We start from the raw sequence: 19993 nt of genomic DNA, 5'->3' as shown, positions 1-19993 counted from the left end.
ATACAAAATGTCACAGCATTTATCCTTCTGTATTAGGTATTAAAAGGCATTTACATTATCTGAGTGAATTGGTTGTTGTTAACCCCAAATACACAGTACAGAACGACAGATTTGTGCTGGCTGGCAAGGCTGACTTGAATGGCGTGTGCATTCGACGCCTTTACGTGTCAAGCAGCTGTGTCAGCAAGTGGGTATTTCTGACTCCGGCCACAAAAAACAGCTGAAGTCAAACACGGTGTAAAATCCTGCATTTCAGACTGCTGTTTTAAAAGTTAGAAATATAGTTTCATTATTTTTGATAAACAGAGGACAGATTGACAGTAGGGATTTATTTTCTTAATGCCTTTTTAAATAAGGATAAGAGTGGTTTTTGATGTTAAATTATAATGCCCGAACTGAAAAAGGAGAAAATTTTGCAAAAAATGTATTCAAATAGTGGGTTTTACACCACATATTTACTGTGAATTTTTGCAAAAACGGGATCCAAATATAGCATTTTAAAGCACAAGTGTGAAGAAAACATTACAAACATATCAAAAATGTGCCCAATCCTCTAACTGTTCTGCTTGCAAAACGACCCCCAAGCCAAGCACACACAGCCAATGGGAAGAGGCCCTCTAAGTGTTTTCTACCTGTAACACATCTCTTCCTCTTTACTGTATTGGTTAATGAAGTCATCAAGGCTCACACCATTGGTAAGACCGTACATTGCAAATACTTTGAAAATTAGATGGCGAAAGAGATCCATCCCAGGATTGCAGTTCATCCTTGATTTTTTTAAGATTAGCCAGACAAACAGAAATTATATTTCAGCAAACTGTGTTTATTTTGCAAAATATAGCATTTATATACTATAAATGTACACTGACAGAAAGTCCACATAACAGAAATTGAGGTGCAAAACATACAAACCTGACAACAAGATTTTGGGTGGAAAGCAAAGATATACTGAAAAAGACAGATATGGTTTATAAAGTGTTTCAAAATTTACAATAGAGCCCATGTGATTCCTTCATCTGTAGGGGAGACATGTCTGCCTGATGCATGGGGTCAAAAAACATACAGAAAATATCCCCTGCCGATCAAATGCCTGATTTTAAAATAATTTGTAACTGGCCTATACATATTTGTTTAGTTCCAATAATTCGCCGTGCACTTGTGATTGCAATATTTCTGATGCGTAGTTATCACACTTGTATGTGGCTTTTCCAGACTCATTTATTTCTTTATTTGCAGCTGACAGTGTTTCACTCCAACGCCTGCCTCTACTCTTTCTGCATTCCATAGGCCGACGTTGTGGATAAAAGTAAAATGCAATGGAACGTGTTTTACATTCTAGAGCAGCGTGAAATGTAGTGTATTTGTGTCGGTCACAGACTGGTGCCGAGCATCCCCAGCTTTGTCTGATTAACCCGTTTTATTGCCTCCTCACAAGTCAAGGTTCACTAGTGCGAGTTTAATCCTCACTCGGGCGGCGAACCCTCTTCTCTGTTCGTGTCTGTAAGGATCTAAGCTTCTCCTGTGTGCTCACAGGTCCACAGGCCTCATATGCATGACCCATCCCCCCCCCCCCCGTTGGTGGGGGTTTGGGCTCGTACAGACCTGGGTAAGACACCTTTTAGTGAAAAACCAATTATGTGAATTAACAGATGCTTGTTGTGAAACAGTTAATAGTAGGGATTTTTTTTTTTTGAATCAAAGATGAATAAAATAAAATGTACCTGTAGGTAACTAAGTATTTTCTGTTTAATGTATCTGAACTGTGCGGTGTGCGGAGTAGCAGAAAGCAAACGTTAACAAGCATTTGCAATGCAATCGATCTCGCCTTTGGGACCTTTTTTTTTGCATCTTTTATATAGCGCGAACTCGACCCGAAGGTATTGGAGCGCTTTACATAGCACCGTATTTACATTACACATTCAGCCTCAGGCACGGGGAGATTAAGTGATCTGCCAAGAATCACTGGATGTGGACGCGACCTCGAGGGCGGGGCTCGAACCCTGGTTTCCTGCACCAAAGTCGGCAGTTTAAGCCGACGGCCCACATTTTTAGCCATGCAGCACATTATCGCACGCCACTGTAACGTCGGCGCATTGATAACATACATGAGATATCACAGGCCTGCCACGTGGGGGGTGGGAAAGGATTACTGGGAAAGATGGCTCAGCGAGTTACACAAATATAGAAGTAGCCAATAAGCGCCACAACTGATACATAGGTTTTGCTGCTTAACCTTATATATGGATGAAAGTCCCAGTCAGCCGTGCTAATAAATATTTAAGGAATAATGGTGGTTTTACATGAGTGCCCCCTGCCTCTATGGTGCATCGCTCCCCAGACGCTTTTAAACAGTTTGAGCTCAGCTAGCAAAAACCGCACCGCAGAGATGTCCTAGTTGTGTGGCATTTCTAGCGAGCTGGCAGGGCTGGGGCAGGCAGTTGCTATTGTTTCTTATACTAGCACTCTGAGTATTTCCTGGAATCTACTGTTTCACACAAAGGGAAGGGGACGCAAGTGAACTGGAAACATCTTCATTCGTTTTTCTTTCAGCTTGTTCACTCTTGCTTTTTTCAGTGATTTTTTTTCTTTCTTGAAGCCTTGACATCTGTGGGCTACCACATCCGATCCGACTGAAGGAGGCACTTCCTCATCACACCTAGGCTGCCAGCATCAGTATGTCTACGGAGGTCCCCGGGACCTCCCTTGGCAGGGTTAGACTCAAGGGTGCTGACATGCCATTGCCAACCCTCCCGATTCAGGCGGGAGAGGGAAGACTACCGATTTCAAGGCTAGTCTCCCGCCTCCCGATTCCTGCAAAAACCCGATTCCTCGGGGGCACAACACTTGCATCACCCTCGCTTTCTCTGCCATTGCGCTCCATGCTTCGGAAAGGTAAAAAAAACGTGCATTTGCGTTTCAAATGTCCAGACCGGTCCCGCAGCAGCACACGACCAAAGCCCATACATGAGAGTAACTAACCCGATTCAAGGCCCCAATCTCCCGATTTTTTTGTTTTTTTTTGTTATCAAACGTTTATTAATCGTTTAACAGGTCATGCCAGAGGTGATACACAGCTTATGTGCCTACAACCTTATAGGCCGGCAGCGAACAACTTACACACAGCAGGATACACTTTCAGAGTCAGGGAAGCCTGGGAGACTCAATGATGCCCCGGGGGTAGTTCTATGAGCAGGCAGTTCCCAGCCCGGATCCCCGGTAGGAGCCCTACACCCTGCGCGAGCCCCCCATCTGACAAGAGAGTGTATAACATTGCAATAGTCACTAGGCGGAGGCAAGCAGGTCGAGCAACGCTAAGCACATCCTTAGGGGCCAATGTCCTGTCATTCTAAAGACTGCACTTGACACCGTTGCTATGCAGTTCCCTGTAGACACATCTACCCACACATGCAGTCCGCCTTGGCTATTATACAGTTGGGTCACGACAAGCAGTGCATTGTTACATATCCCGCCCGTCTAATGGACAGCGTGTAGGGACACCCTCCAGCTCGCCCTCAATGAGTCCCCATTTATGGCCTGCAGTGGGTATAGCATGAGAGGGCTGGCAACCGCCAAGTGTTGTGTGGCATAGGCTCGCTAGTATCCCACAGGGTCGCATCTAGTATGGCATAGGGCAACAACCAGCATGTAAGTCATGGCACAGTAACAACATATTAGGGACCCGCCCATTCTCCCCGTGCTGTGTTCGTGTTAAAGCTATCCACTACCGCACCTGCATCCAATGGATAGAGAAGAGGCGCCCAATCAACTAATGGGGAGGGAAACAGAACGAAAGGGAAGAAGGTGGGGGGTGTGGAATCTAGGGGAGGAGGTTCAGCATGGAGGGGGGGGGAGTATGGGTCCCACCAGTACCACAGGGCATAGGCCGAAGGTCAAGGTCCTCCAGGGGCAGGTTCCCCCCCAACCCGGGGGTATCTAGAAAAGTCAGAGACCCCGAATCGTTTGCCTATCTCCAGAAGTTCCCTGGTTCGGTAGGGTCTACTACATCATCAAAAAGTTTCAGGGCTCGGAGCCGTGGAGGCTGCAGTCTCGTATGCTCTAGTCTCCCCAGGTGGTCGATCAAGGGCTTCCAACGCTGGTGATACTTGGTATCGCGGAGTTGAAGGCGTGCCGTGAGGAACTCCATCGCCACCACATGCCACAGGCGGGTAAACCATACATTGATTGAGGGTGTGTCGGGCTTCTTCCAATAGAGAGCCACTGTTTGTTTTGCAGCGCCCAGCATGTGAAAGCTAAGGTGTCTGTCACGGCCCGTCATGGCCCGTAGAGTCGTCGGCCGAAGGCCCAAGAGTACCACCAGCGGGTCCTCCGGGAGAGGATACCCCAAAACCTCTTTTATGTGACTGAGGACTTCCTTCCAGAAGGTGATCAGTAGAGGGCAGGTCCACCAAATGTGGATGAAATCACCCGTCGCCTGAGTGCAGCGCCAGCAGAGGGGGGATGTCGCAGGGAACATTTTTTGGAGCCTAGCGGGGGTGTAATACCATTGGGTCATCACCTTGTAGGCCGATTCCTGTTGGGGAATGCTACGTAGGAGCTTGGGGATGTCGCTCCAGAGCCGAGACCATTGGGAAGGGATAACACCTGAGCCAGTGACTTTGTGCCATCTCTCCTGGTAGGGATGGGAATCCGGTCGCTGTGCGTGTTGAAGCACCTTGTATACGCGGGAGATCAGCCCCTTGTAGGTGCCGAAAGTACGCGCCAACCGCTCGAACGGGGTGTAGGGCCGTGTGGCCGCCTGCGCCAAGGCAAAGCCCTGTATCCAATGGCGCAGTTGTATATACTGGAATTTGTCCCTCTCCAGCAGCCCAAACTCCAGCTTACATTGAGCGAATGTTTTGAGACAGTCCCCAATAAACAGGTCACGAATCGTCCTGCAGCCGGTTTCCGTCCAATTCGCGAAATATGGGGGGCGATCCGCCGGCGGGAACTGCGGATTACGGGCGATCGGGGTGTGGGGAGACGGAAAAGTGGTTAGGCCCCGACGAACTGCCACCTTGTCCCAGATGTCAAGGACCGTTTTGGTGGGAACCGCCATGTAAGCGCTACGGTGACGAGCCTCCCGGGGCAGCCAAGCATGGTCCCAGAGTGGACGACAAGTGACTGCCCGATCCATGTGGAACCACACTTTTTCACTCTCCCACGCCCCCCATTCCAAGATATAGCGGAGATGTGACGCCCAGTAGTAGTCTAAAAGGTTGGGGCAGGCCAGCCCTCCCCGATCCCGAGGGAGTTTCAGGATCCGGTTGGAAAAGCGGGGTTTCTCCCCCCCCCATATGAATTTGGTGAGGTCACGCTGCAGCCCCTGAATGCAGTGTTCCGGAATAGGAGTCGGCAAGGTTTGGAAAAGGTATAAGATCTTCGGCAAAATAGACATTTTAACCGTGTTCAGCCTACCAAGCCAGGAGAGGGGCAGGGCCTTCCATGTTCGGAGGTCGGCCATGACTGAGAGCTTGTATTCCTGCCAGTTGGCCTGCGTCCAAGTGTCCAGGTCCGGAGTTATGTTAAGGCCCAGGTACCGCACCGACTTGCTCGCCCACTGGTACGGGACAGAGGCCTGGATCGCCGCGAGTTCCCCATCCGGAATCGTAAGGTTAAGGGCCCAGGACTTCGTATGATTGATTTTCAGCCCAGAGGCACTTTCAAAGGTTTGGAGTAACGAGTGGACCGCCGGCAGCGAGCGCGGGGGGTCTGAGAGAGTAAGGAGTAGGTCGTCTGCAAAGAGAGCGATTTTGTGCTCAACCCCCCGAAGGGATATGCCACCTATATCAGGCGACTGGCGTATCCTAATGGCCAGAGGCTCCACCACAAGGGCGAACAGTAGGGGCGACAAGGGGCAACCCTGCCTAGTACCTCTGCAAATGGGAAAAGGCTGCGTGAGTTGGCCGTTGACTCGCACTCTGGCCATCGGTGAGATATAGGGGGCCATGATACGTGCCACCATCTTAGGGCCCAACCCCACCTTCCGCAGGACCGCCCTGAGGAAATTCCAGTCCACTCGGTCGAAGGCCTTTTCTGCATCGAGTGATAGCAAGCATGCTGGGATCCTCCAGTGTTTGGCCTTCCCCACTATGTGCGCTATGCGGCGCACATTGTCCGCCCCCTGGCGTTGGTGGATAAACCCCACCTGGTCGGGCTCGATGAGGTTCGGGAGGTGGGTGCTAAGCCGTTTAGCCAGGATTTTGGTGTATAATTTCAAGTCGGTGTTTAATAGTGCAATAGGCCTGTAAGAGGAGCAAAGGGTGTGATCCTTCCCGGGCTTCGGTATGAGGGCTATTTCAGCCATTGCCATGTCCGGCGAGGGCCCCACTGATTCCGCGAACGAGTTGAAGAGGCGCAGGAGATACGGTTGCAATTGCGGCAAAAAGGCCCTATAGAAGGACACCGGCAGCCCGTCCGGGCCTGGCGTCTTGCCGAGCGGAAGATCCTTCAGGGCTTCCGCCATTTCCGTGCAGGTGATAGAGTCCTCCAGGGTCTCAGATTGCTGCTTGCTCAGTGGTTCCCATCCGCAGGTGTCTACGGTGTCCGATATCAGAGCTGCCGCCGGCGGGTCGCTCGCATATAGAGCCGCGTAGTAATCGCGGAACGTTTGGAGCTTTGCCGGTTCCGCAATGGCCCATGACCCGTCCGTCTTTTGCAGCTTGGCGATATGGGCTCGTGCCGCTCGCGTTCGCAGGCGCCGCGCCAGAACAGCACCTACCTTATCTCCGCCCTCGTAATACCGCTGCTTGAGTGAAAGCAGGGCGCGCTCAGCCTTGTTGGTACGGTGCGCGCGGAGCTGCCCGCGGAGAACGGCCAAGCGTCTCTTACGCGACGCCATCGGGCGTTCGTGGTCTAGCTTCTCTAACGTCTTTACTTCACGCTCGATTTTGGTTTCATAGAGCCTGGCTTCTCGCGCCCTGGCTGCTGCTATTGCCGTGAGGGTACCTCGTATCGTAGCCTTAAAGGCATCCCAGAGAAGAGGGAGGGGGGTCCCCGGCACGTCGTTATCAGCGAAATACGCCAGGATGGCCGCCTGGACCTCCTCTCTATCCACCGGGTCCCGAAGGACGTGATCCGGGAATCTCCAGCGGCTCAAACGCGTCGGGCGAGTGGAACTCTCCTGTATGAGCAATTCCACATGAGCGTGATCCGAAATCGAAATGCCGGAGTGTGACACTGACATGATGTCCTTGAGCAGGGAGTGCGATGCAAAGAGGAGGTCGATACGAGAGTATGAGCGGTGTACATGGGAGTAGAAGGTGTAGTCCCGAAGCCCCGGCGAGTAGTACCGCCAGGTGTCCACCAAGTTTAAGGAAGTGAGGGAACTCTTCACCGCCGCAGACATAGCCCCCGTCCCGTGAAATGCCCCCCCATAGCGGTCCATCTCCGCGTCCCACACCAAATTGAAGTCACCTCCAACTATGAGATCGGTGTCGACTGGCTCAAGGTGCTCCCTAATGATCCCGCGGATAAAGGCATCTTGACCCTGGTTGGGGGAGTAGATATTGCACAAGGTGAGCGGGTGATTCCCTCTCCTGAGCTCCACCCGCAGGAACCGACCCTCGGCATCCCTGCTGACCCTAGTGTCTCCCCGGAGGAACCCCGCCCTACAGAGGATGGCTACTCCCGCCGACTTAGTGGTGGCTGAAGACCAAAACTGGTGGGGGAAGCGGGGGTGCGCCATTCGCACCACATCCGATTTGAGAAGGTGGGTCTCTTGGAGGAAAATGACGTCGGGGCTCTGCAGGAGCAAATAGCGCCATATTTGGCGTCTCTTATTGGGTGAGTTAAGCCCTTTCACATTGAGGGATACTATCTTCCAAGAGGGCGAGTCAGTCATTGACGCAGGACCACTAGCAAGACATCTTTCATGCTGTTGTTCCCCTCAGACGTGTGTCCCCCCCACCAAAAGGGTACAGAAAGGGAGGGAGAGGAGAGAAGGGAAACATGGCAGAAACAACAACCAAAACACTTAATCGGCCAACAGGGCCAGCAAGGCCTATTCCAGTCTAGGGAGTAGCCAGGCACAATGGCACAGGCTGTCCCGGAGATGTCACTCTCCCAGAAATAGGAGTGGGGGTGAGTCATCGCTTATCTGTAGATCCATGATGTCGAGGGTCCGCACCGGACCACCGCCGCAGCCGTATAGGTGTCACGCCAGGTACCAGGCAGGTGTGTGCCCCCCAGGGAGGTCCCCCGGGCGTCGTGAGAGGGAGGGCCAGGGCCGCCACAAGCAGACCAAGCCCACAGCCGACTCAGTGCCCAAGCTGCTACCAGAAAGGGGGTGTCGCCAAGAATCCTTCATTTGGAGGCGAGCGCTTGCGAACCAGATGGTGACGGACCTCCCTCCAGGGACTTGATGTGCTCGATGATGTCTTGCTTGTCCCGGGAGGATCGGCTGCCATCCGGGGAGGAGGGGTGCCTAGGGCAGCGCACTGTGGACCACTGCGGCTTCAGAGGGACGCGGAGACCAGCAGGTCGGCGCGAGGGGCTAGCCGGCGGGGAGTCCGGGATCTGGAGCAGCTGGGCCGCCTCTCGATAGGAACGCAGCACACGTCGCTTAGATTCCCACTGAAACATGAGGGCAAAGGGGTGGGCCCATTGATATCGAATGTTGAGTTCCCTTAGCTTGTCCGTAATGGGCCGGAAGTCCCGCCGGCGCCGGAGGGTGGTAGGGGCCAGGTCCTGAAATAGCTGGATGGGCTTGCCCCCACAGAGGATTTCAGGTTTGCTTCTTGCCGCTTTGAGAATGGCTTATTTCTCGACGAAGAAGTGGACCCGCGTCAAGATGTCAGGGATGAGTCCCGGCCTTCCAGACGGTCCCGAGACCCTATGCGCACAGTCCAATGTGGGTGGTGAAGTGTCATCATCACCTCGGATATCATGGAGTAGGTCCGCCACAAATGACATAATGTCTGCTCCTTCCGCTCCAGTTGGCACCCCCCGTATGCGTATGTTGTTGCGGCGCCCCCTATTTTCCAAATCTTCTTGTTTGATTTGCAGCTCGACATGTTGTTCTTCTAGAGTGGCGAGCCGCTGCCATAGGTGTTCCTGGTCCTCCGTACGTGCGTCTAAGGTTTTCTCCAAGTCATCAACCCGGCCACCGAGTTCCCCAACATCTCGCCGCAGCTCCTTGACACAGGCCTGGACCTCTGTGCGCAGCGACCCAATTTCTGTTTTGAGCTCCTGCATGAACGACGCCATGGAGGACTGCGTGACTGGCGCAGCGGCGGCCCCAGAATCCGATAGTGCTGCACTCGACGATGGTACAGTCGGCTTGCCCCACAAATCCTTAACCGAGGCGTCTTTGGGGGCCGCGGGCGGCTCCTTCCCTGGCTTAGTGCGCGTCATGCTGCGAGAGGGTCAGGGGGCAGCGTCTCAACAGGGGTGAGCAGGGACCCCGGCACTCCAGAATGGGCACTCAGCGTAAGGCGCAGGTCACTGGGCTACGCAGTTCATGAATTGCAGTGAAGCCCGTTCCAAACGGCCCTCCAGGCTCTGCGCCGTCGGGAAAGGGGAATGCCAGGTTCTCGAGCCCCCGCGTGGTGCCTGGCTGCCGGACAGGCGATCCGCCCCCCACGGGGGATCCCACCTGCTCAGTCGAGTTGAGAGGTGCAGTGGGGGCGCCGTAGCATCTGACGGCTCGCCGCTTCAGTCCCGGTCCACCCGGTGGGGCCCCGATCAGCCCATCAGCCGTGGGGGGGCCTTTACGCGAAGGTGAGCCTCTGTCCCCGCCCCCGCCAGTCCGGGCAGGCTCCAAGCAAGTCTAGGCCGCAGCGCCCCAGGCTGAGGCGCACTCCCTCCGTCTGCAATCAGGCCTCAATATGAGCCGGCCGGGGGTCCCAGAGCAGCCCCCAGGGACAGCGCGGCAGCGCGGGGCTCCGCGATCCCCTACCAACCTCTTGCTCTCTCGTCTCAGCGCTCCCCCAAGCACCAATAGTCGCAGGTCTCCGGGGCTCAGCTCAGCAGGCGCCAACCGGGGTGCAGTGAGGTCGGGCACCAGACGCTCCCAGGGTAGAGGCCCAACAGGCAGTCAGCACCAGTTCACCGGGGCCCGGCTCACCAGGGGCGATGCTTTCCCTCGGCCGCCAGTCACACCAGGCCGCCTCTAGCGCCAGACTCACCACCAGGCCGCATCCACGCAGCAGGGAAAATGGCGGCGGGTGCTCTGCAGCCACCACGTTGTGTCCCCAGTCACACCGGCCAGCCAGGCGTCCCCCTCGGGGAGCCGTCGTTCTCTCTCCTCAAGGTCGGGTCACTCCGCACACCCAGCGCCGTCAGCAGCCGTCTCCGGGCCCGCAGCGAGCCCCCAACGCACCCGGGAGCGTCCCGGCCTACCAGAGTCTGACGCCGGCGATCACCGCCTCTGCTCGGGCCTCACAGTCGTCGCTCTCATCGCCGACGCCGTCCGGGGTCAGGGGACCTCTACTGTCGGCGCCTTCCAGCCAGGAGCCTGCAGCAGTCACCAGCGCGACGCCTCCTCAGCTCCGGACTCGCCCAGCTCCGGGCGCGCAGATCGGGCGTAGAGAAAATGGCGGCCAGACCGGCCGGCACCCGGCTCCTCGTCTGCGCGGTATTTGCCAGCCTCAACAGCCACCGCCGACCGCCCAGACCGGCGCCCCCAGTGCTCCGCTCCCTCCGGGCTGTGTCTCCGGTCCAAGCGTCGCCGTCACACCGCTGTAAGTGGCAGTTTACATCAGCGGCGGTCCGGAGCGGCCGCGACCTGCGTCCTACTCCATTCCCGGCGAGACCACGCCCCGCCTTTTTTTTTGTTTTTTAATCTCCCACTTTGCTTTCTGTTCTGAAATGTTGGCATGTATGCCACACACACCAGATGCCCTCCGTTGTTTGGGTTCATTGATTGCACGGGCAGCACGGCCATACTCGCTTCGCTTGATCGCTTCTCACTTTCACTTTCTCTGAATTTGATGACAGACTGACTTACCCGTTACCGACGACGACGTGATGATGCCATGCTCGACCTGGCTGGCTCGATCGATGTTCTCAAGCCGGCTCCTCGTCCACTCGTCGTTACCAAGAAGAGGACTGCAGCAGTGCACAGCGTGGCAATAACAATATGAGAGCATGCATGCACAACAAGCCCAAACTGGAAAATTCTGGAATTGGTCTTTCGACTCCTCCCCCAGACCCCAGCAAACCAATCACTTGAACAACAACAACTGTTGCTGGATCTGGTGGAGGAGACAAAGGCCACTGCCACACCCCCACAAACTCTAAGCCTGCCGGAATGCTCCACCCTCGGCCATTGGAATTAATGGAGGGCCTCCAGCTCCGCCCTGGGCCAAGGGAATAACACCCAAAATCGAAATGCTATTCTGCTAGTTAGACACAGGCTGCACCCACCAGTGTGTCGTCACTGCCCTGCTTTCTGGCTCTAGGTCGAAGAAATCTTCGCCCAGCCAAAAGCATGTGCAGCAGACACTGCAGAGCAAAGGCCATACCCCCACACACCCCTAAAGAAAACCCCAATTTTGTACATGTTTGTTCACTGACACTAGCAGCCAGCACAATTTATTCCTAGCTGCTCCGTGTTTTTCAACAGGCATTTTTTTTGTCCCCCAGGGTGGGAGGGCGACGCCCATCTCGCACCTATGCACCAGCCTCCCCTGCTTACAAATATAAATATGTACAAAAAAACTGGCAGAAGTTATTAAGCTTACCTGAATTGCTGGTAGGCAGGAATTAAGTGGGTTTGCTGTTGCTGTTTCCGTTTCCAGGGTCATTTTGAAATGGGACACCCCCATGAAAACCTTGCATGCACAATGGGACAGCTGCATAGGTTAAAGGCCGAAGTCCTACATTTAGAAGCCTGCAGGGCTCAGCGCAACGTTTGCTTTGACATTTCGACATTTGAAAGACGAAATGGCAGGGCAGGGACAGAAAGAGGTTTTGCTTACTTTTTTTTGGCAAAAGCAAGTTTTTGTTCACTCACATGAATAGATTGCATAATAATAATGGTACATGTCAGCTTTTATTAAGACAATGGCTCTGTCATATGTATAGCACTAATGCTTTTAGGGCTGAATTAGGGAAGCAATGGGATTTAGTTTGAATTCATGTGCCCTCGTGTTACACTTGTACATTTGCTAAAGGAATATGTTCTTTAGCTAGCTGAATGTGCTATTTAGCTCTTCAGAGTTTGTTTATGCCCAGTTGCTACAAATTGGGGTTGATAGTGTTGACAGAATGAAACCTGTTACAGGTTTCCTACTGTCAAAAATGGGGGAGGAGGCTAGCTCCTCTACAAATTAAGGGTAGGCAAATTTATGTGTTCTCTCTCTTTTTCTTAATTTCTTTTAAGCCTGTCTAAACTGTCTGTGAAATAGCCATGAGACATTTAATTGGCTATTCAGTAATACTGTTTTAAACATTATTAGCATTAATAAAATGAATAAATAAATTTGCTATGTTACTGCCCATCCTGTCTGATGAAATTATGAAAGGATGAGTAGTCTAGATTGTGGTTTCCTTATTTGATCTTTAAGGGGAACTAGCTGTGGGTAGTTTTTGTTCTAAAATTCTCAGGTGATAACACCACTATTGTTTGTTATTCTCATGCTACATACAGTTTTGCAAGGGCATTGCTAGTTTATATTAGCTAGTCTGTGTAAATAAACTGACAGTCCTTACTAGAGCTGATGTTGCATAGTTTGGATTGTGAAAAATAGAATGCAGAGAAGATGCCCATGTGATCCTTAGCAAACATTTTTGAGGAAAATATTGTTTTATAGGAGTCTGTGTGTCACAAGATGTTCTGCTGGAGAAAATGTACCCATTATGTTGAAGTTTTTAGTTCTTTATGTAATAGGAATCCCTGTTAAAGTAACAGTTTTAGATTTTCCTGTTGCTCCTATAACATGAGAGCATGGTCCTAAGCATACAATGTAGGTGCTTTTATTAAGAGAAATCATTTTAGAAGTGTCTGCAGTCCTGTACAAGTAATGCAAAGTCTATGAGTAAAAGTGTAGAACATTTCCTTTTTTCTTGAGGGTCTTTAGATGATTAAGATAGGAATATACAGATGTAAGGATTTTGAGTATGTCTGTATTGTTTTTCTCTTTTCCTCAGAATTTAGTAAATGAACACAGACTTCCTTGGCTGTTTGGGATTGGGTGACGTATTACTCTTGTCAGTTCACCAAAGAGTTCCTTTTATACTTGCCAATAGGTCCAGGCTGTTGTTTCTTTTACTCTCACATAGATGAAAGTGGTTATTGGGTGCCTTGCTAATATATGGGGCGTCCCTAGACTAGGAAGTATTCTGAGACTATCCTCTCTGTTGATAGATTATTTCTGTACCTTGTCTAAAGACCTTTTGTTCTGTCCACCAATAGATATTTGCTGCCTTACAACCATTGCCAGAGGGGCGCGGACATCAGATCCAGCTTGGAGAGTCAGCACCAGTCCATCTTGAAGTCAAAGTGAAGGTAACCAGCACAGGCATTGCTGGCAACCAGGACCTCAGTGAAGGTAGAAGGCCGGAAGCACTTGGATGTGAAGTGTGTACCCCTGCCACTGTCTTGGGCGAAAGACGGGGTCACAAATCAGAAAAGAGAAATCGTGGATCAAGTTTTTGATGCCCAGCTGAGAGTCACAAACCGACCAGATCAGCAAGAAAGTTTTTGCTTGAGGTAACCCCCTTTGAAATAAGGGTTGCTTCAGAGATCCTAGCATCAGGCCTCTGAATCCTGGCCCCAAAGTGGCTGTAAAGTTTTCACCTTTGTTGGTCAAGAGATACCTGGGCACACTGAATGCAATCTATGGCCCCAACGCGAAGAGCAGTGTGCCAGCAGAGCAATACTGGGAGTTAGGGAAGGACTTGAGTTCAGGGTACAGGTGCTGTGTCTCTGGTGCCTGTTAGATTGAAATGAAGAAAACTGGTGCACTGCCTGAGACACTGGACAGGATCGCTGAGAGCATTTGCCCTGGTGGGTGATTGCCCTATCCTGAAAAAAGAAACTTTTCCCTTGAAACTAGGCCATGATTCCTGAGTTGCGAGTCGTGCAGCTCCACCGTGGGAACAACAAGAGCCTGCCTGTGAGGCTCAAACGGACACAGGGAGAAGACTCCCCTCTGGTTGGTTGTACAGCGGCTTTAATTTCCCAAGGACTTCTTTTTCTTTTTTGTTGAAAATGTACCCCATTGGTCGTCCCATTTTTGAGGAGGAGCAACCCTTTGCAGCTCTTCGTCCTAATTCTCATGGTCCTGTGTGGTCCTCCTGGTCCCCTGGATCCAGGATCATTTTTGTAATAATATGTCTGACTGCTTTAATGTTTGTATTGGGAATAATGTTTATTCTATGAGAGAAAAGTTCATCTGAGCAGTTGATAAATATTACATTTCCTTAATAATGATTAATACTCTAGCTCTCATAAAGGAAACACTTGAAAAGTCTAGTGAAAATGTTTTTATTAGATATGTACTGTTGGCTATTTTGATATTGAAATTGATGGTCACTGAAATGCATAGGAGCCTTGAAAATGTTTTTACTGGATGGTTCTAGGATTTGCTTAGGACTAGAAAGCTAATAGTTCTGTTTCTGATAATAGTAATTACTCTCTCCTGCTATCTGTATGACCCAATGCTCTGTTCCCTTTGTACTCCTGCTTATACCTTATACATACCAGCTTAACAATATTTAGAATGAGAAATGCCCACCTAGCAATGAATTAGGATATTGATAAATTTATGGAAAAAGAAAAAAAAAGAAGTTAAAAATTAATGTGCATATTTTTTGTTTTCCTACTGGATTATGGGAGATGTCTTCAGCTAATGCTAAAAGGGTCGTCTGTTGTAAATTGGCTGCGATTGGATTAGCATTAGCGGAATCCATCTGGTATTTAGAGGCTATCTTGTCAATTTTGTGGAATCCATTTTGTATTTCTGGCAGCCATTTTGTCTGCCATGTGCTCACCAAGGGCTGTTTCTTTCTTCACTGTTGTTTACCCTTGTGCTCTGTTTAAAGGACTGGCTATACTTAGACTCTGCTACTCTGCACATGTGCAGAAGAATCTAACTGTCCATACATCTGTTTTTAACCTGTAGCTGTCAGGTTGTTTCTACCAGAGTCAGCAACTGCTAGCTCCTCCTTTACTGTTGACTGTGCATTTCTGTATGACCATCTATGTATGTAATTCTCCAATGTGTGCTTGTACCGCCCTCTTTTTTGAGCCCCTGTGTGGGTATAAAAGACCCATGGTTCTTCTACTCTGTGTGCTACATTCATTCAGCACCACAGGGTGCTGTATGAATGTGGTTCCACCTCATGAGGTTTATTAAACTCTGTATTTTCTATTCCAGTTTCTGTGCCAACTTCTTCCTATTGGTCTGAGGACTCTGTGCAGAGAAGGGCGAACCCCTTGCACTGGTTGGCCTAGCTGAGGTCACCATCAACAAATTGGCGCCCAACTACTGGGGCTCATCGGTGACTCGGATGCCCAAAGGATTGGTCGCGACGAAGGATTGGAATCTCGCTCTGGACGCGATCGCTGCCCGATGAGACCCGAGTCTTGGCAACCATGGCGTTTTTCCTTTCCTTCTGATCTGACCATCCAGGTGGTGCCGGTCCTCGACTGAGATCTCTTCTGTTGATTCGCCGTGCAGTGACCATTTGGTCGATTTTAGAACTTGGCAGTTGGAACCTGGACACCAAGTGATTGGTAAGTGTCCTTCTGTGGCGCTTGCTGTTGGTTTTGATGCCTGGGAATGGTAAGGTAGTTTAGTAACGCTTACTGTGGCTTTTGGATTTGGAGATTTGTGTTGGCCAACTTGGTTTGTTATGAGATTTATATATGGATTGCAATCTATATAGGCAGGTAATGAGGAGAATTTTCTCTATCTGAATTGATTTGAACGGCACATCGTACTAAAGGTACCTTAAGTGCTACTTTGATTATAATACTGCATATTCTGCACTATTTTTGGCATGCCTGTTTTTAGCACACTTCGTAGGATGTGTTGCTTTTGTGGTACCGATTTGAATTTGAAACTGGATGAAGCACAACCGCCCCCCCCCCCCGGAGGGGACGCCTAATAGGGATATGTATATTAAGTATGGTCTTTCTTCTATAATGTACAGCGCATTATGGAATAAATACACTCGTAAGGATCCTGAGTTGCGTTGGCCTATGTATGGGTCATTTGATTTACGAAAGATTGAGTATGTGGAACAATGTATGTTTAAGCGAAAGACTAGGCAAGAGATGTTTGATTGTGTACGAATGTGGGAGAAAGAAGAGAAAGAAGTGCGTGAACGAATGCAGCGTGAGCAAGCCTTGATTGAAAAAGAACAGCGAAAGAACATTTATGTGAAAGCATTAGAGCTGAAGAACAAAGCAGTTAATTGTAAGCAAATGCGTGATGGTCTTTTTGTTTTCCCCCAGGTGAGTTTATGAATGTGTTGCCTTCTTGGATGTACCATTTTTAAACTTGTATATAATTAGCCGGCTCCCCTAGAGGGGATACTTAACTAGGTTTAGGAATAAAAAAGTATTTATTCTTTGGTGACTAGTACCCCAAGGAACTAAATATGTACATAGAAAGGATCCTGGTCTGTGCACTTAGTAACATTCATAAGTGGTGATATGCAGAGCGTTTTTTCCTTGGTGTTCTGCCAGCCAAATCTAGTGAATATGACTTACAACTAGTATTTACAAATGGTTTGGTTTAAGTATAGTCTGTGGGCTGTCTTTTGTTTCTGTCCTAAGTGTTGATCTGTGGGTTAAAAGTGTGTTTAAATGTCTGTGGTTTGTCATTAGTGATACTTGTAAGTAGCGATTGCGCTCTTGGTGCAAGAATGGCTAGCCTTAAGTGCCCTGTATTATGTGTTCTGAGTATATGACACCGTTTTGAAAATGTCTGGAATGAGCTCAATGTTTTTTTTTTGTCATCATTCTGTTATGCCAAATATCATTAAAATGAAATACATTTTAAAAGAATCCAGCAATGAATTATATAATATATGCTAAATAGCTGCACGCTATCATTAAATTGACAGAGTAAGACACTATACATGTGTGCAAATTGCCACAATGTTAAAGATAAAATTAGAATCCACATTTAATAGGAATAAAAAAGCTTCAAAAAACGAAATTGTGTGTTTTGCAATAGATAAATTAAGATACAAAATGTCACAGCATTTCTCCTTCTGTATTAGGTATTAAAAGGCATTTACATTATCTGAGTGAATTGGTTGTTGTTGACCCAAAATACACAGTACAGAACGACAGATTTGTGCTGGCTGGCAAGGCTGACTTGAAAGGCGTGTGCATTCGACGCCTTTACGTGTCAAGCAGCTGTGTCAGCAAGTGGGTATTTCTGACTCCGGCCACAAAAAACAGCTGGTCAAACACTGTGTAAAATCCTGCATTTCAGACTGCTGTTTTAAAAGTTAGAAATATAGTTTCATTATTTTTGATAAACAGAGGACAGATTGACAGTAGGGATTTATTTTCATAATGCCTCTTTAAATAAGGATAAGAGTGGTTTTTGATGTTAAATAATAAAGACTGTCTTTTAAAAGTGGCGCAGACTTTCAAGTTAAGTTTCTGTTCTTAGGGCTGTGAATGAATGTGTTTAAATATGATAGGCAAGAGATGCAGCTCGCTTTTCATATGTGGACTTATCAAAATGATTAGATTTATTAAAAAAAAAAAATTATTTTGATTATGTGAGAAGTTGGCCTGATGTATGATGTCACTAGTTCTAGTGTACACCTTATATCAGTCCAAACAACCCTTATGGTGATTGGTTGTAAAGTCAACCTTATAGACCAGCTATCCTAGCGGTAGCATGGACAAGAGCAGTCTTAGGCTAAACGCTGAATGGCATGTGAAGCCAGCTGTGATACCATATATAATCCCTTGAATACCAAATGAAAGAACACCACAACAGATATATATATAAAATAAAGTGTATTTATTCTAGACAAACCCTCAGCACTCTTTATGAGATTAGAGGTAAGTACAACACAGTCTTATTTATGCATACATTAAGTCACACAGGTAAGTAATACAGTTAGGCCCTAGGGGCCACGCAAACCATATACTAAAGAAGTGGTATAAGGACCACTGTCACGGAAATAGGCCTAGGCCTAGGGAATCGCTGGGGCTACACTACACTAGCAACAGTTAGGAAGTGGGAGGCCCACGGGATTCAGGTGCAGAGTGGAAACACTCACGCGTAATGCGTAAAAGTCGATAGAATTACTAGCAGTTAGAAATTAACAGTTTAAGGACACTTCTGAAGCAGCTAGAGAGTAGAGACTCGGAAACTAGACCCTAGGATAGTCACTACCCTTGTGAGCACCGAAGTACCCAAGTTACCTAGCCCACGGGCTGCGGGTGCATAGGTGTGAACTTGCGTCGGGTTTCGTCGTGGACTTCTATGGATGCCTGAAGGAAAGTTGCTGACAGGCAGTCAGTGAAGAGTGTCCGGTGGATCCCAAGGCTGGGATCAAGAAGAGAGGAGACCTGCAAGCAGAAGGGACAGAGTCAAGGTCACTAGCCAGTGACCACGTGGAACCAGGAAGGAACCAGGCGATGTTGTGACGATTGCAGGTGAAGGTGAAGCTTGTCGCTGCAGCCACGGGGACCAGGAGACGTCGAGGACAACCAGGACCAGGAGGCGAGCTGTCCCACGAAGGCTCTTGCTGTCGGCGGTGTCAAAGTTGAACTAGGACTCACCAAGCCGTGGCAAGCGGAACCCACGAAGAACGGAGGACTTGCTTCTGGTGCAGACCAGGAAGGTATGGGGTGCTTCTCTTTTGCAGGGAAGCGGGAGCCAGTCTGGAGGAGCCAAACCAGCAGTGAAAATTTCAGGATGCGTCGTCACAGAGGCCACTAGCCAACGGGCAAGCAACCGGACAGGCGCGGCAAGCAGGAAAATGCAGAAGGGCCCCACGTAGGACTCGTGGAGTGTGGGGGGCTGATCTTCGGTGCAGATGGTGCTTGGGGTTGGGGCTTCTCAATCCCCGGTGCACAACTTCGAGGGTGCCTCAGAAGCTGCGCTGGAAGATACTAGCCACTTTTCCCAGGTAGCCGGTCCCACGTCTCTCGTCGCCTCCACGGATCTCAGCTCGGCTGTGGATGTGGATCAGGGTCGGAGAAGTCTGGAAGTCAAGGCTCTGGTCGGGCTCTGCAGTCGGTCCCTCGTAGAACTTCAGCAAAGCAAAGGGTAGTCTCTTGATGGTGCCTGTTTGCACAGGGTAGCCACTCCTTGGCCACAAGAGAGATTCTTCAGTCTTCTTCTTTCGTCGAATGTCGAAGGTCCAGAGTTTCTGTTCAAGTTGCAGGTTCAGGATAATCTAATCTCCTGGGGCCCAGCTACCACTCTTATACTAATCTGGGGGGCTGGGTTGCCTGCTAGGTCACGCCTTATGGGTGGGACCTGGGAGGGGGGTGGTTACACCCCCTTCCCTTTGTCCAGTTTTGTGCCAGGACTGGGGCTGGAGTGCCCCAGCACCGGTTTGAACTGGACTATGCACGGGACACCTTGTGTGCCCCAGGCATGTCTCATTCTTTTCATCCCTCCCTGCCCCAATACACTAAGGCCTGTCTGGGGTGGTGCTCGCACCTCCCAAGGCAGGAAACCTATTGTCCAAGCCTCTCTTGCCGGGATCACTCCCAGCAGCAGGAGGTCAGACTCGTGTCTGTGGCAGCAGCATCCATTTTGTGATGCTGGGGCTCTGGTTAACTTTAACCGGGTAAGTAGGTTACAACATGTCTTCTCCCTCTAGAAGGGAGGGATAATATCCTCACCCCCAGAAATGGGATGGGGGTATTATTCCAAAGTGTTAGACACCTTACACAACATGTTTTGATAAAGCCAAACCATAGTTACCATAACCGTTTAAGATTATAAGGCACTTTAAGAGTATATGGTAGGCTATATCATAGAACAGCTATAAGGACATGGTTCCGAAAGCTGCAGACAGGCTCAGCTCATGCTAGAGCACCATCTCACATGTTACCAAG

The 19993-nt window shown here is 49.7% G+C and overlaps 1 long non-coding RNA gene across 1 annotated transcript in view; it reads left to right on the top strand.

Annotated features, from left to right (window-relative positions):
* The window catches only part of LOC146802321 (uncharacterized), a 33616-nt gene extending 18309 nt beyond the window's left edge, over nucleotides 1-15307 (top strand). The window contains exon 4 of the long non-coding RNA XR_014967377.1: nucleotides 13355-15307. This is a non-coding gene — a long non-coding RNA (uncharacterized LOC146802321). The remainder of the gene's footprint in view (nucleotides 1-13354) is intronic.
* The last annotated feature ends 4686 nt before the right edge of the window (nucleotides 15308-19993 follow it).

The sequence above is a fragment of the Triturus cristatus genome, chromosome 8 (genome assembly GCF_964204655.1).
Source record: "Triturus cristatus chromosome 8, aTriCri1.1, whole genome shotgun sequence".
NCBI classification, from domain to species: Eukaryota; Metazoa; Chordata; class Amphibia; order Caudata; family Salamandridae; genus Triturus; species Triturus cristatus.
The sequence above is the reverse complement of the archived record's forward strand: the minus strand, read 5'-3'. Positions and strand labels throughout refer to the sequence as shown.